Source organism: Pongo pygmaeus, chromosome 2 (assembly GCF_028885625.2).
Source record: "Pongo pygmaeus isolate AG05252 chromosome 2, NHGRI_mPonPyg2-v2.0_pri, whole genome shotgun sequence".
Lineage (NCBI taxonomy): Eukaryota > Metazoa > Chordata > Mammalia > Primates > Hominidae > Pongo > Pongo pygmaeus.
The window spans coordinates 79,292,173-79,305,324 of NC_085930.1; the positions used below are offsets into that span (position 1 = coordinate 79,292,173).

The following is a 13,152-nucleotide window of genomic DNA, read 5'->3' on the forward strand; positions in this document are numbered from 1 at the left end:
CATAAGTTTTCATTTCTCTGGGATAAATGCCCAAGGGTGCAATTGCTGGGTCATATGGGACTTGCATGTTTAGTTTTTTAAGAGACTGCCAAACTGTTTTCCACAGTGCCTGGATCATTTTACATGCCTATCAGCAATTTATCGGTGATTCAGTTCCTCCTAATCCTCGGAAGTCTTTGGTGTTCTCGCTATTATTTTAACTGTTCTGATAGCTGTGTAATTATATCTCATTGTGGTTTTAATTTGAATTTCTATAATAGCCAATGGTGTTGAATGTCTTTTCATGTGCTACTCAGAATCTATATATCCTCTTTGGTGAAATGTCTGTGTCTTTTGCCCATATTCAAATTGAGATTGCATGTTCTTTTGACATTGGGTTTTGAGAGTTTTTAAGCATATTCTGAATACTAGTCCTTGGTTGGATATGTGGTTTGCAGATATTTTCTTCCATTCTGCATGTCAGGTGATAATTTGAATCACTTATTTAAATCTCTAGAGTCTGTTATTAGGAATCTTCTGTGATTACTAGACTGACAAGGGGTACCTTCAGTTAAACAGTCATCCAGCAGGGTTAAAATGAAATATGCTACCCATCATATCAATGTGCTAGAGTGGAACAAACCCAAGGTTCATAGTTGATGATCATGGGCTGGGCATGATGGCCCATGCATGTAATCCCAGGTATTCCAGTGGCTGAGGCACAAGAATCACTTGAATTCAGGAGGTGGAGGTTGTAGTGAGCCGCGATCGTGCCAATGCACTCCAGCCTGGGTGACAGAGCAAGACTAGTCCTGGCTTGGTCACTAAGTGTTACAGGATCTCTCTGGGCCTCAGTTTCTTCATTTGTAAAGAAGGATCAGGCACATTATCTAAACTACTATCTTGTTCTACCATTCTATGATTCTCAGTTTAGAAGTTAAGCTGAATAGAATGAAGCTAATTTCCCTATTATGGCAAAAATACTAACATGTAGGTTTTAAAACAACCGAGAATGGAATACCTTTTCTTCTTCTTTATTAGTGAGAATATGCTAAAATATCACAGTGCAGCATGACCTTTAGAATCCTCTTGCCTTTTGCCTTTCCTGGTGATGCCCAACAAATGCATCTCAGAGTTTGCTATTTTATTGTATAGAACCTTGTAGCAGTTTAGATGATAGATTTGGAGTCTAACAATGCCCTACCACTAAACTGGTATATGTGCAACTGGAAAATTACTTAGCCACTATAATCCTCAGTTGCCTTTTTTTTTTAATTTCGTGATAATAACAGCACTTAGCACAAAATATTTCTGTGAGAATAAAATGAAATGACCCATGTGAGTGTTCAGCACTCATTCATTTCCCACTAGCACACAGTAAGTGTTCAATAAAAATTATTAGCAGCTGTTGGGGCTGCTGCTGTTATTATACTAAGTAGTATGGTTTGGCTCTGTGTCTCCACCCAAATCTCATCTTGAATTGTATTCCCATAATTCCCATGGATTGCGGGAAGGACCTGGTGCAAGAAAATTTGAATCATGGGGGTGGTTTCCACCATACTGTTCTCATGGTAGTGAATAAGTCTCATGAGATCTGATGGTTTTATAAAAGGTTTCCGGTTTTGCATTTCTCTCATTTTTCTTTTGCTGCCGCCATGTAAGAAGTGCCTTTCACCTCCCACCATGATTCTGAGGCCTCCCCAGCCATATGGAAATGTAAGTCCAATTAAATCTCTTTTTCTTCCCAGTCTTGGGTATGTCTTTATCAGCAGTGTGAAAACGGATAGTACACTGAGTTACCCCAAATACCTAAGGTGCAGCCCCTAAGAAGCAGATAGGGGGCTCTTAGGAAGGGGAGTGCTTCTGTTTCCTAACTTTTCTAAACAGAATGTGGTTCTCAGCTGATGAAACCAGCATTAACCATTGTACCGGTTATTATTACATTTGCCATTCACAAAAATGGCAAAGGAGGAATATCAGATACAGATAAAAAAGATACAGACCTTTTGCAATTAATCTTCTTCTCACCTTGCCTTTTTCAAACCCCAATGAGCTACTCTAAAATCTCTCCCTTCTTTCATTCCAAGGTCCCCAAACCTTTCCTTACAGTCTCCTTTACAGTCTCTCCTCTCTGGTCTCTGGATAAGAGCTTTATTAGTTAGGCCAATTTATCCTTGTTAATTCTGTTCTCATTTTCATTTCCTTATGTCTTGGACTCTGCCCATTCACAAGTGCTCAGGAGCTAAGTGCGCAAGAATAATTCCTTCCTGGAAGCAGTGGTTAATATTTCAAATGTACAATTTAATATCTTTTCTTTTTATCACTGCCACATAAAATATTAGCAATAAACAGAGACACAGCTTCTAAAAACCCTGACACTATGACACAGCTTTCAAACTATTCCTCCTTAAAAAAATCTCAAAGGAATTTTTCCCACCAAATTGTAACATTCACTACCTGCCTGAATGAACAGAACCATTGGCAAGAATTGGCATATTGATGCTTTGTTAAGATTCTCATTCATTTCCTACTCGATTTCTTACATTTCCAGGCTGATTACTTTCCATTCCAGAAATGCAGTTATTTTTTCTCTACATGGCTGCTTGTTTCTTTTTACACCTGTACAATAACTGCTTCTTATAGCCAAGGGGTTATATCATTAATTTAAAGACAACAGCACTGATCCTGTGGATTTTTCAAAGCAGAAGTTTTATTTCTCAGAAAGTTAAATTCTTCTTTCTTTTAATGGAATTAGTGAGTCAGAATCATATTATACATATTTTTTTTCTTTTCAGAACTGTGATGACACAGGTAATTTGATTAAGCTAAGAAGCTCAATTCATGTCACCTGTTTTGTTATAAATACATCAGTACAACTGGGAAAATAATTTTATTGAAAATATTAAATTTGTTGCAGGTTGCTTTTAGATATAATTTTTATCTCTCATGTAGGACCTTGTCATCCATTGATTTGCCCTGGAATAGGGATGTTTGTGAATTAAAAAATGCACATAGGGTGGCTACTGAACATGTCTTTAATGAAGAATGCAAATAAGCATGCAGTTCTTGCCAGCAAGGAGCTTACTACCTATTTGGAAAGGCAAGGAATATACACAAATGACGTTGAATTAGAATGACAGATGTCAGTAAAATCTAAGACAACAATAAAGAAAATTCACTATGCTGTGCACAAACGAGAGCCAAATATTGGATGGAAACTAACAGTTATTGGAGGGAGAGAGAGATGCTGAAGAAAAAGAGTTGCCCTTTTAAAATTGTTTGTATAAAACTGCATCTTCTTTATTTTGCATACTTTAATTTCAGAACAAAATAAACAAAAAACCCATAATATTCAACATCCAATCCTGTTGTCAAATTAGGGAGGGGATGGGGTTAGAGGCCCTTGTTTCCTGCCTTAGGCACAAGGACAGGAGAGAGTAAACACAAGACTTTAGCAGAGGGAGCCAGGCAAGACAGGACCACTCGAGGCTGTGGTGGGAGCCATGGGGACACTATTCAGAGGACACAAGATTTCCAAGTATAAACTCCTAGTCTGCCTCCTCCATGCAAGACACATCCTAACTGTCCTCGAGTGGGGAGGGAGTATTGTATCAGGAACAGCATCACCGGCTTCCTCTGCTGCCGCTTCATCTTCATCTTCATCTGTAGCTAGACCGAGCTTGTTCATGGTAGATGCTATTGGAGTAGGTCTGAGAATCCTCAGGGGAGAAGCCAGAAGAGAGCCCCACAGTTTCAAAGAGCAGCACCACCAGGTCTTTGACAGCTTTGTCATCGTTGTCCGCCTCAGCCTTCTGCTGCAATGTCTCCACAATAGGTTGGTCAAGGTTGATCTCCAGGTGCTTTTTGGCCATCATGTAGCCCATTATAGAGTTGTCTCAAAGTGTCTGAGCTTTCACAAGCTACTTCATATTGGCTGTTCAGCTGTAGGTGCCAGTCACAGTGCACCTGTGACTGCAGCTGCAGGATGAAGAAACAGACTCTTGGAGATTGTCACTTTCTCCATCATCTTCTTCAAGTTTTTTTCCAGGAGCTTGCAGAGGTTCTCAAACTGCCTTGCTCTCCTCCATTTTCTTCTTCTCCATCCTCAGGTAGCCTAAGACCCTACTAGGTAACTGAGACCAGGCTCTTTCCATCAAACTAATTGAGATGCTGCATGCAGTACTCATCAGTGAGCTTGGTCATATATACTGCCTCAAAGCCCTGCTTCCTCGCTCACTCCACAAAAGCAAAGTTGGCCACCTGCTCTTTGCTTTTGCCAGTGATGTCATAGATGGACTTCCCATCTCCATGTGAGAGACATGCTCTGAGAGAGATGCATCTCATCTCCAGACTGGGTGGTGTGATAGTGCAGCAGCTCAGACAGGCATCGCCAGTTGATAGAGTCCTCATAGATTCCAACCTTTAGATTTTTAGAGAATTCCTCATGGAATTTCTTATAACATTCCTTGTCTTCTGCCAGCTCAGAGAAGAGCTCATGGCACTTCCCAAGAGTATTTTTGTGTGGACTTTCAGGATTCTGCTCTGCTGGAACACTTCTTGGGAGATGTTCAGGGGCAGATCTTCAAAGTCAACTACACCACGGATAAAGCTGAGATACTCTGGTGTCAGCTCATCATAGCACATGCCGGACATAGGGGTTGATGTTTTTCTTTTCTCTATTGTTCTCAAAGAGGTCAAAGAAAGCCCTACTCTTTTTCTCAGAGAAGTCAAAGAGAGCCTGATGAGGGATGAATAGTAGTGCCCTGAATTCCAACTGACCCTCTACAGAGACGTGCTTGACTGGCAAGCGGTCTTCCCAATCATTTGTGAGGCTCTCATAGAATTCTCCATACTCTTCCTGGGTGATTTCATCAGGTTTTCTGATCCAAATGGGCTTGGTCTTGTTTAGTTATTCCAGATCAATGCATTTTTTGTTGTTGTTGTTGATCTTCTTGGTTTTCTTTTTCTTATTCTTACTGCTGTTATCCTCCTCGCCTGAACCCACATCTTCAATCTTGGGCTTTTTCTCATCTTTATCATCCTCTTCTTTCTCACCTTTCTTTTTTTTCTGCTTTATCATCACTGACTTCCTTCACCCACCCGTTCCTTCTCCAAACAAAGGGTGATGGGATAGCCTATAAACTACGAGTGTTTCTTTGACTTCCCTCTCTTACAAATACTCTGTCTGGTCTTCTTTAAAGTGGAGGATCACTTTGGTGCCACTGCCAATGGGATCAACAGGGTCAGCACATACAGCTAAGAAACCCCTAGCATAAGACTCCCAGACATAGTGTTCATCATCATTGTGCTTTATGATCACAACCACTTTTTCTGCCTCCAGGTAGGCAACATAAAAGCCAACACCAAATTGCCCAGGCCTAGAGATGTTTGCACCAGCCTGAGGAGCCTCCATAAATGCTTTAACACCAGACTTGGTAATAATTCCCAAATTATTTATGAGATCGGCCTTGGTCATGCCAATGCCTGTGTCCACCAAAGTAGGGTGTGTTCCTGAGGGTTGGTGATGATGTCAATTTTCAGCTCTTTACCACTGGCTAACTTGGAAGGTCCTGTCAGGTTCTCAAAGCAAATCTTGTCCGAGGCATCAGAAGCATTAGAGATCAACTCCCAAATGAAAATCTCTTTGTCGTAATAGCAGGTATTGATGATGAGACACATGAGTTGGGCAATTTCTGCCTGAAAGACAAAAGGCTTCATCTCCTCCTCTACATGGTGCATCTCCTCGGGCATCTTGAAAGGAAAAGATTTACAAGTGCTAGTGAACAAGGTGGGCTGGGACTGTCCAGCATGCACATGGCTCCAAAGCTGCGTGGGAGTGACTCAAGAGCAAGAGTTGCCTTTTAATGAGTGGCTATTATGTGCCAGGCATTGTGGTAGGCATTTTATACTTGATTTGTTTCAATTTATAAATAAACAAAGGTATGGTTATTTTTAGATCTACATGTCACATGAGGACAATGCTGAGACTTTTAAAATACATGTTAGTAAGTGGTCCAGGTGAAATTTGAACCCAGACATATTTTGCTGCAAAGCCTGGGTTCTGTTTGCAGCCTATACTTTATAAAAACATGCCAGGCAATGGGTAGGAGGTTTTGATCTGATTATTGAAAAAGTAGTAAAAGATAAAGTGAGAAAGAGGCAGACAGTTAAGGAAGGAGGAAGAAGAAATTATAACATTTTAGGCTACAAAAATAGCATGATAGTGGAGGCAAAAAATATATATATAAAGTGTTTGAACAATGAGTAAATGAATTTGCCTGGATCAAATGTAGGGGATGCTTGCAAATGTGCTTAATAGCATGGGTTCCGGATTTTGACAGTTTGGCTTAAATTCAAGCTCATCCATTTATACCTGACCTCTCCTAGGCAGATTACAACATCACATAGAATAGTTGTGATGATTTAAAGAGCTATTACAATTTAGGTGCTGGTAATACAGAAGTTTTCGGTATGTGAAAATTCATCAAGCTGTACAATTATGTGCACTGCTTGGTAAGTTTATGTCAGAAAAAGATTTTTTTTGTAAAAGAAGCTAATGCATGTGTAAGCATTCACTGAGGGTTAATTTATTATTCTCAATGTATTCAGGACGGTGAAATATTAGAATAAGATCTTAGCAGAATGTTGGAGCATTGCAAAGGGCCTCTTACCTGAGGAGGCTCAAAGAAGGATTAGAAAGATGGAGATATACTCACAGTGTTGTTTAGGAAGCTTGTCTTTGTCTCAGTGTATAGAATGAATTGGAATTACAGAAGGATATAGAACAGTGAGACCAATGGAAATATTTTGCTGTCACACAGAAGTCCAGTAATATGGTCCTGAGGCAAGTGATGGTGAAAAAGAGAGATTCCACGAAGGAAAAATCAATAGGATTGGACAGTGGGATGTAATAGGGAAGGAAAGTAAAGATTCAAAAATAACTTCTCTAGTCTTTAGAGTAAGAATGATTGGAAGAAAAACCTGAGTGGGGGAGCAATGGCAAGGAGGTTGATTTTAGGTAAATCCAGTTCCAAGTGTCAACATCTGGTTGGCAGATGGATGTGTCAATCAACAATAGAGGACATGCTCCAAGAACTAGTAATTACATAATTAGTAACTACATAAAGTGTGAATAGTTTCTTGTGATTATTACACAAAGGAAAATCCAAAAATCTGGTAGTGCAAACCAAAAAATTTTCGATATGATTACACGTGTGTTTCATAGTTTTTCTCTTTGGTCCTATAATTAAACCATATTTATCTCTGTCTCTAAACAAACAATTCAGAAAAAAAGCATCTGAACCTATAGAAATCTATAAAATCCCCAAGTTTGGTGACATTTTAGTTATAGGGAGTTAGACTTCTATAACCATAATGGATAGAGTTTAAATTAAATGATTGTCACATGTTGGTAAATTGCAAGTACCTTTTTTGAAGACCCCATATATTCTCTCTTTCGAAGAATGTTTATGATTTCTTGAAATTACTTTTAAGAGATTTAGAAAGAGAGGATTAATTATTTTCTATTTATAAGCACAAATGTTGTTGAGGATATTCTTATATATTTACCAAAAAGGGGACCCAATCATAATATATTGAAAACTTAAATCCACCACACAACAAATTCTGGATGAAAACCTCACCCAATACTGGATTAATGTCATTTCTGTTTCTCTGGTATTAAAATAATATAAAGTAAGAATAAGTTTCAACTTTAGGATCCAGGAAAAATGCATGCATGCATGTGTGTGTGTGTGTGTTTGTGGGTATGTGTGGTATGTGTTGTGGGTTTGTGTGTTTACGTATACACATGAATGCATGCATGTGTAAATATGAAGGGGTGGAAGGGAAATTATAAAATAAGTTTGCTCTAGTTGTCCAAGAGAAATTGATTTTATAATTAAATATTTGGAAAAAATCAATCCTGTGGTAATGTAACATGTTGAGGCAAGATATCTTTAAAATATCTCTTTAAAAAATAGCTATTTTTAAAAGTTCTGTCACTCAAGGCTTTCAAATTTTTCTGAATTCAAACATAAATATTTGCATGCTAGAGTATGTAGAAAAATGCCAATAACACAGAGGATATTTGTTTACTAGCCATGCCTTCAAAAATAACAATGCTCTTTCAGCTGACACATTTTGGGGTACCCAAGAGAACGTAGAGACAAGGTTAAGTCATTAATGAATCTGCCTCTGAAGTTAAGAACTAGAATGATGTTATTGCTCTGCAAACCTCCTCTTCTCTCCATCTGCCCCAGACAAAATGCCAATTATTCACTGGTGATTACTTCAGGGAAATTTCCTGATTATCTCCTAGGTGCATAGAACTGCTAATATTATAAATAGAAATAATTCTAAGATATAATCCCAGCTCTCAAATAGCCTAGTTAGGTACATGGGTAAGTACTTAAAAAGGAAAGCTAATAATATAAGTAATATAGATAATTTAGTGGGCAAATAGCATATAATATAAAATAGTTTGGAGATTAAAAGGAAGGAAGCCAATCCTAGTGACCCACTGTGTACTAAGTACTAGTCAGCATGAATACTTGAATCAGGATGATTGTTCCTCACTGCTATACCCTCAGCACCTAGAAGAGTACCTAGGATGAATAGAGACTGAATGAGGAAATAATTCTCTCATTCAAGATGCACAGAATTCCTAAAGAGTAGATATTTCCACTTTATAGATGTTAAAACTGAGAACATGAAAGATAAGTAGCATGTCCTGAATCACATAGTGGCACAAGATGAGATTTAAACCCAGGTTCACCTGTCACCAAATGTCTTACTTTTGCCACTGAAAGGTGGCAGAACTCAATGGAAATTAACCAGTTCAGTGTTGATTTGGACAAAAATATGTAGTCTAAGCAAATAGGTCAGAATTCCATAGAAGATTATTTTTTAAATGAATATTGTAATTGATAACGTAAAGCTTTAAAATTGTTAAAACTTAGGTAATCTGATCTAAGGTAGTGGGTTGTCAGCATATCAATATTTAATTTCCATAGAACACAAGCATTGTTTTTAAGGGACTGTTAATATTTTCTTACAGCTTAAAATGAGCAGACAGAAAGAATGACCTTCAACTTTCTACAGGATTTTACATCCAACAGTAGAAAGTGCTGCACGTAAGATTTACACTTGACTAGACTGGTGACAACTGCAGCTCCTGTCCTAACAACCTGCAAGAAATGCTGATACAAAACAAGAGGAAAGTCACGGCATAAAATTGTACATGAAAGTTTGGTTTTGAAAGTGCACTTTACATACAGTGCAAAGTTTCACAGTTTGATTGAAATAGTTTTTCCTTTCCAAAAATATTTACTTAGTGTTAGTAAGTATTCTAGTGTAGAGTATAATAGATTTAGCAATAAAAAATAAAACAAAATCAACTAGATAAAAACAAAATTATAAAACTTAATGTAACATCTGGTATGTGAAAAAACACTATAATGTCTTAGAGCAACAATGAGAATGGGTTGTCTTTTTGTTTATTTCTATAAAAGATATTAATCAAGGGTGCATATTCAAAACAATGCAAGGCATGCAGTATAATTACAATGCATGCAGTAGAAGAAAGATATCCTCAGACATTATTCATCTGTTTTCAACTATGGATTTTTGACACATAGAATTAACATAGATCTATCAAAAGAGTAATTGCAGAACTTTTAAATAATAACCAACATGGGTTTTTGGTCAAATTGAAGCAAGAGAGATAAATACATTGCATCTATGCATTTCCTTCTCACTCAGCCCCACATGCCCTTGGACCCATGGGGCCAATATCATTGCTGTCCATTGAAATAGCAGTAATAGTTTTACTGCACTTGAGTGATGTGACCAGTGCTTTGCTAACTGTAAATAAATTAGAAATTATCTGACACAATTATGGAGGCTGAGAACTCCCACAATCTGACATCTACATGCTGGAGACCCAGGAAAGCAGATGATGTAGTTCTAGTCTGAGTCCAAAGGCCTGAGAGCCAGGAGGGCCAGTGCTGTAAGTTCCATTCAGAATGTAGGAGAAGACTGAGGTCCAGCTTGGAAACAGGCAGAAAGTAAATTCTTCCTTACTCTTCCTTTTCATCCTGGTCAAGCTTCCTCGGGTTGGATGGTGACCATGTCACTGGGGACAGCAATCTGCTTCACTTTGCCTACTGATTCAAATGTTAATCTCATCCAGAAACACCCTCATCGACATAGCCAGAATAATATTTGACCAAATATCTGAACACCCCATAATACAGTCAAGTTGACACATAAAATTAACAATCACAAAGAATAAACGGGATGATAGAGGAAATTTTATCTTCGTAGAACCAGGCATGGGAAAGCAGTGCAGCAGGACCTGCACCCTGCATCTTAGTCTGAAAGCCATGTTCCCTCCCACCATGCTGCATTGCCTGATCTCAGACAAGGCTTCAACGCAGTGCTTTGGGTGGGAACTGCAGGTGATTGGGGTTGGCATCCAGGATAAATTATGTCGTCCACCTCTGAGCCTTATGATTGCCAATTCTATATTTACAAAAACAAAATAGTATTGCCCTGGGGAAAAGAAAAATGTAAGGGTGGCTGGTAAAGGAAGGTCAGATAACAATAGGCTGTAAACAACACGCAGAAGAATTTGGAATTTGGACTGAGGGCTGCAGAGTATGGTGACCAACTTGTCCTGGTTTGCTTAAGACTCTCAGTTTTAAAAGTGAAAGTCCTGTGTCCTTGGAACTCCCTCAGGTCCAGGCAAACAAATTGGGCACCTTACAATAGAGAAGTGATGCTCACATTGTCTCTTGTGAAATCTGATTTTTGTTTCCTAACCCATTGAAGACTAATACTTTTATATAATGCATTAAAATGAGTCACTAGAATGAAATGGAAAAAGGCATACAAGCTCACACTTTTGTATTAAATTCAGCAGATATAAATTACTCTAACAAATGGCTATGAAGGTTACTAAAATGCTTACTCTTAATTTCTATACTTATCTTTTGGGGGACCAGTTACAACCCATTTGAGATGGGTCCTGGTATAAGGACCACACTGCTGCAGGAATGAGGATCTATTTGTACAGTCTGAAAAGGGAAGAGGCAGACTAAGCACCTTTATTCTGGCATGATGGATTGCAATTGCAAAGGACTAGAACAAGGAGAATAGACGGTAATAGAAGAGGGAGGTATGAAGGATGGGCAGAGAACAGGTGAGCAAAGAAAGGAAATCCCAGTGACCCGAATACAGAGATCAAGGAATGGAAACAGAGCTCATCTTGAAGTTTCTCACTAAATGAAGTCTTCTGTAGTCACTGGTCTTAAAAGCTAAAGAAATTACATTTAAGAAATAATAAAACAAAAGCAGAATGTAGACTGTAAGAGAGTGGGCTTTGGTTGTGAGTAAACTGCCCATGCCCAAATCCAAACACCCCTAGTTGTTATGAGTTACTTGACCATGGCATGTTTTCACCACTCTCTGTCTCAGTTCCTTTATCAATAATACACCCTTCTCCTACTATCTATCCCAAAGTGTTGTTGTGATATAAAGTGAGAATTTTTTTTTTTTTTTTTTTTTTTTTGAGACGGAGTTTCACTCTTGTTGCCCAGGCTGGAGTGCAATGGCACCATCTCGGCTCACTGCAACCTCTGCCTCCCAGGTTCAAGTGATTCTCCTGCCTCAGCCTCCTAAGTAGCTGGGATTACAGGCATGCGCCACCACACCCGGCTGATTTTGTATTCTTAGTAGAGACAGAATTTCTCCAGAGTTTCTCCATGTTGGTCAGCTGGTCTCGAACTCCTGACCTCAGGTAATCAGCCCGCCCTGGCCTCCCAAAGTGTTGGGATTACAGGCGTGAGCCACCGCACCTGGCCAAGATTTGTATATATCATATATATAAAATAGATACTGATGTATATTATATACTATAGAAGTAATTTGTAATTTATTATATATAATGGTTTATGATATATTTATATCTATATGCATACATAAATATCTACCATTTAATACTATAACTGGCACATAGCTAATGGTTACTCTTTGCTCATTATAGATACTAGCAAAGTATCTCAGTAACAATCATTCCAACCTCATATCTTTTGGGAAATATTTGCCTCCATTTACAAAGTGATTTAATAGTAACCTATGAAAAAGTGTAATTTCTTATTAGGGAAAATTTATAGTATATTCTCCTATTGACTTTGAAATTTGTCAGCACTTGCCAACATTGTACATGCTGATTTATGCCGCAATTGTTTGGCCCCCTCCAAAATACTATGCACTGTTTTGAAGAAAGAGGTTCATTAACAGCAGTCAATTTAGCTCTATTTGGCTTGTGCCTATTTGAAAGCCTCCTTGCGGCATAACTACCAAAGTTATTGTTGTATTGGTTCTTAGCATTTCTCTATTTTCCCTTGATTTCCTTTGATCTCATTTCTTTATGTATCTCATTTACTTTCCAGGTACTGCTTGTGCCTCCTGTTAGGGGTATATGTTTCATAATGATACTAAGCCTGGTTGATACCTATCCTAGTGCAGTTGTTCTCTATAGTCAACACCACTGGTCCTCCTGGTGCATATATAACATACAAAGAGTAAAATTTACAAAGGCCCTAGGGCAGTAGGATGCTGGCATGTCTGAGAGTAGCAATAGGAGGAGGGTGTGGCCAGAAGAAGTGGGAGCAAGAGGGATGGACAAGATATGGACACTGAAGTCCAAGACAAGGAGGGAGTCAGATCTAGAAAACCTCTGGATCATGGCAAGAACCTTGAGATTGCTTTAAATGTGACAGAATTCATTAGAAGATTGAGCAGACTATGGTATGAACTGACTCACATATAAAAATGGACACTCTGACTGCTGTGTGTTGACTAGACTATCTGTGGGCAAGGGTGGAAGCCACATTACCAAGAAAGACTCAATATGCTAATATAGATCAGTCTATTTCTCTTTGCCAATACTAGGTACACTGCTGATATCATAGGCATTGGTTTTATCTATTTATAAATTATTTGAACTTAGAGGCCATATAAAACCACAGAAAAGTCAGCAGAAGGAGAGTAGAAACATCAAGCAAGAGTCATGAGAGCTTCTGATGTCCTGAGATACAGAAAAAACAAACTTGGTAGACTGTCTGATCCAAGTTTTATACTTTGTGAGGCTTAACTGCCATTAGGAGT

At 38.5% G+C, this 13,152-nt stretch overlaps 1 pseudogene; it reads right to left on the reverse strand.

Annotated features, from left to right (window-relative positions):
- Window positions 1-3,495: 3,495 nt before the first annotated feature.
- On the reverse strand, window positions 3,496-5,730 carry LOC129032877 (heat shock protein HSP 90-beta-like; annotated as a pseudogene).
- Between the last annotated feature and the right edge of the window lie 7,422 nt (window positions 5,731-13,152).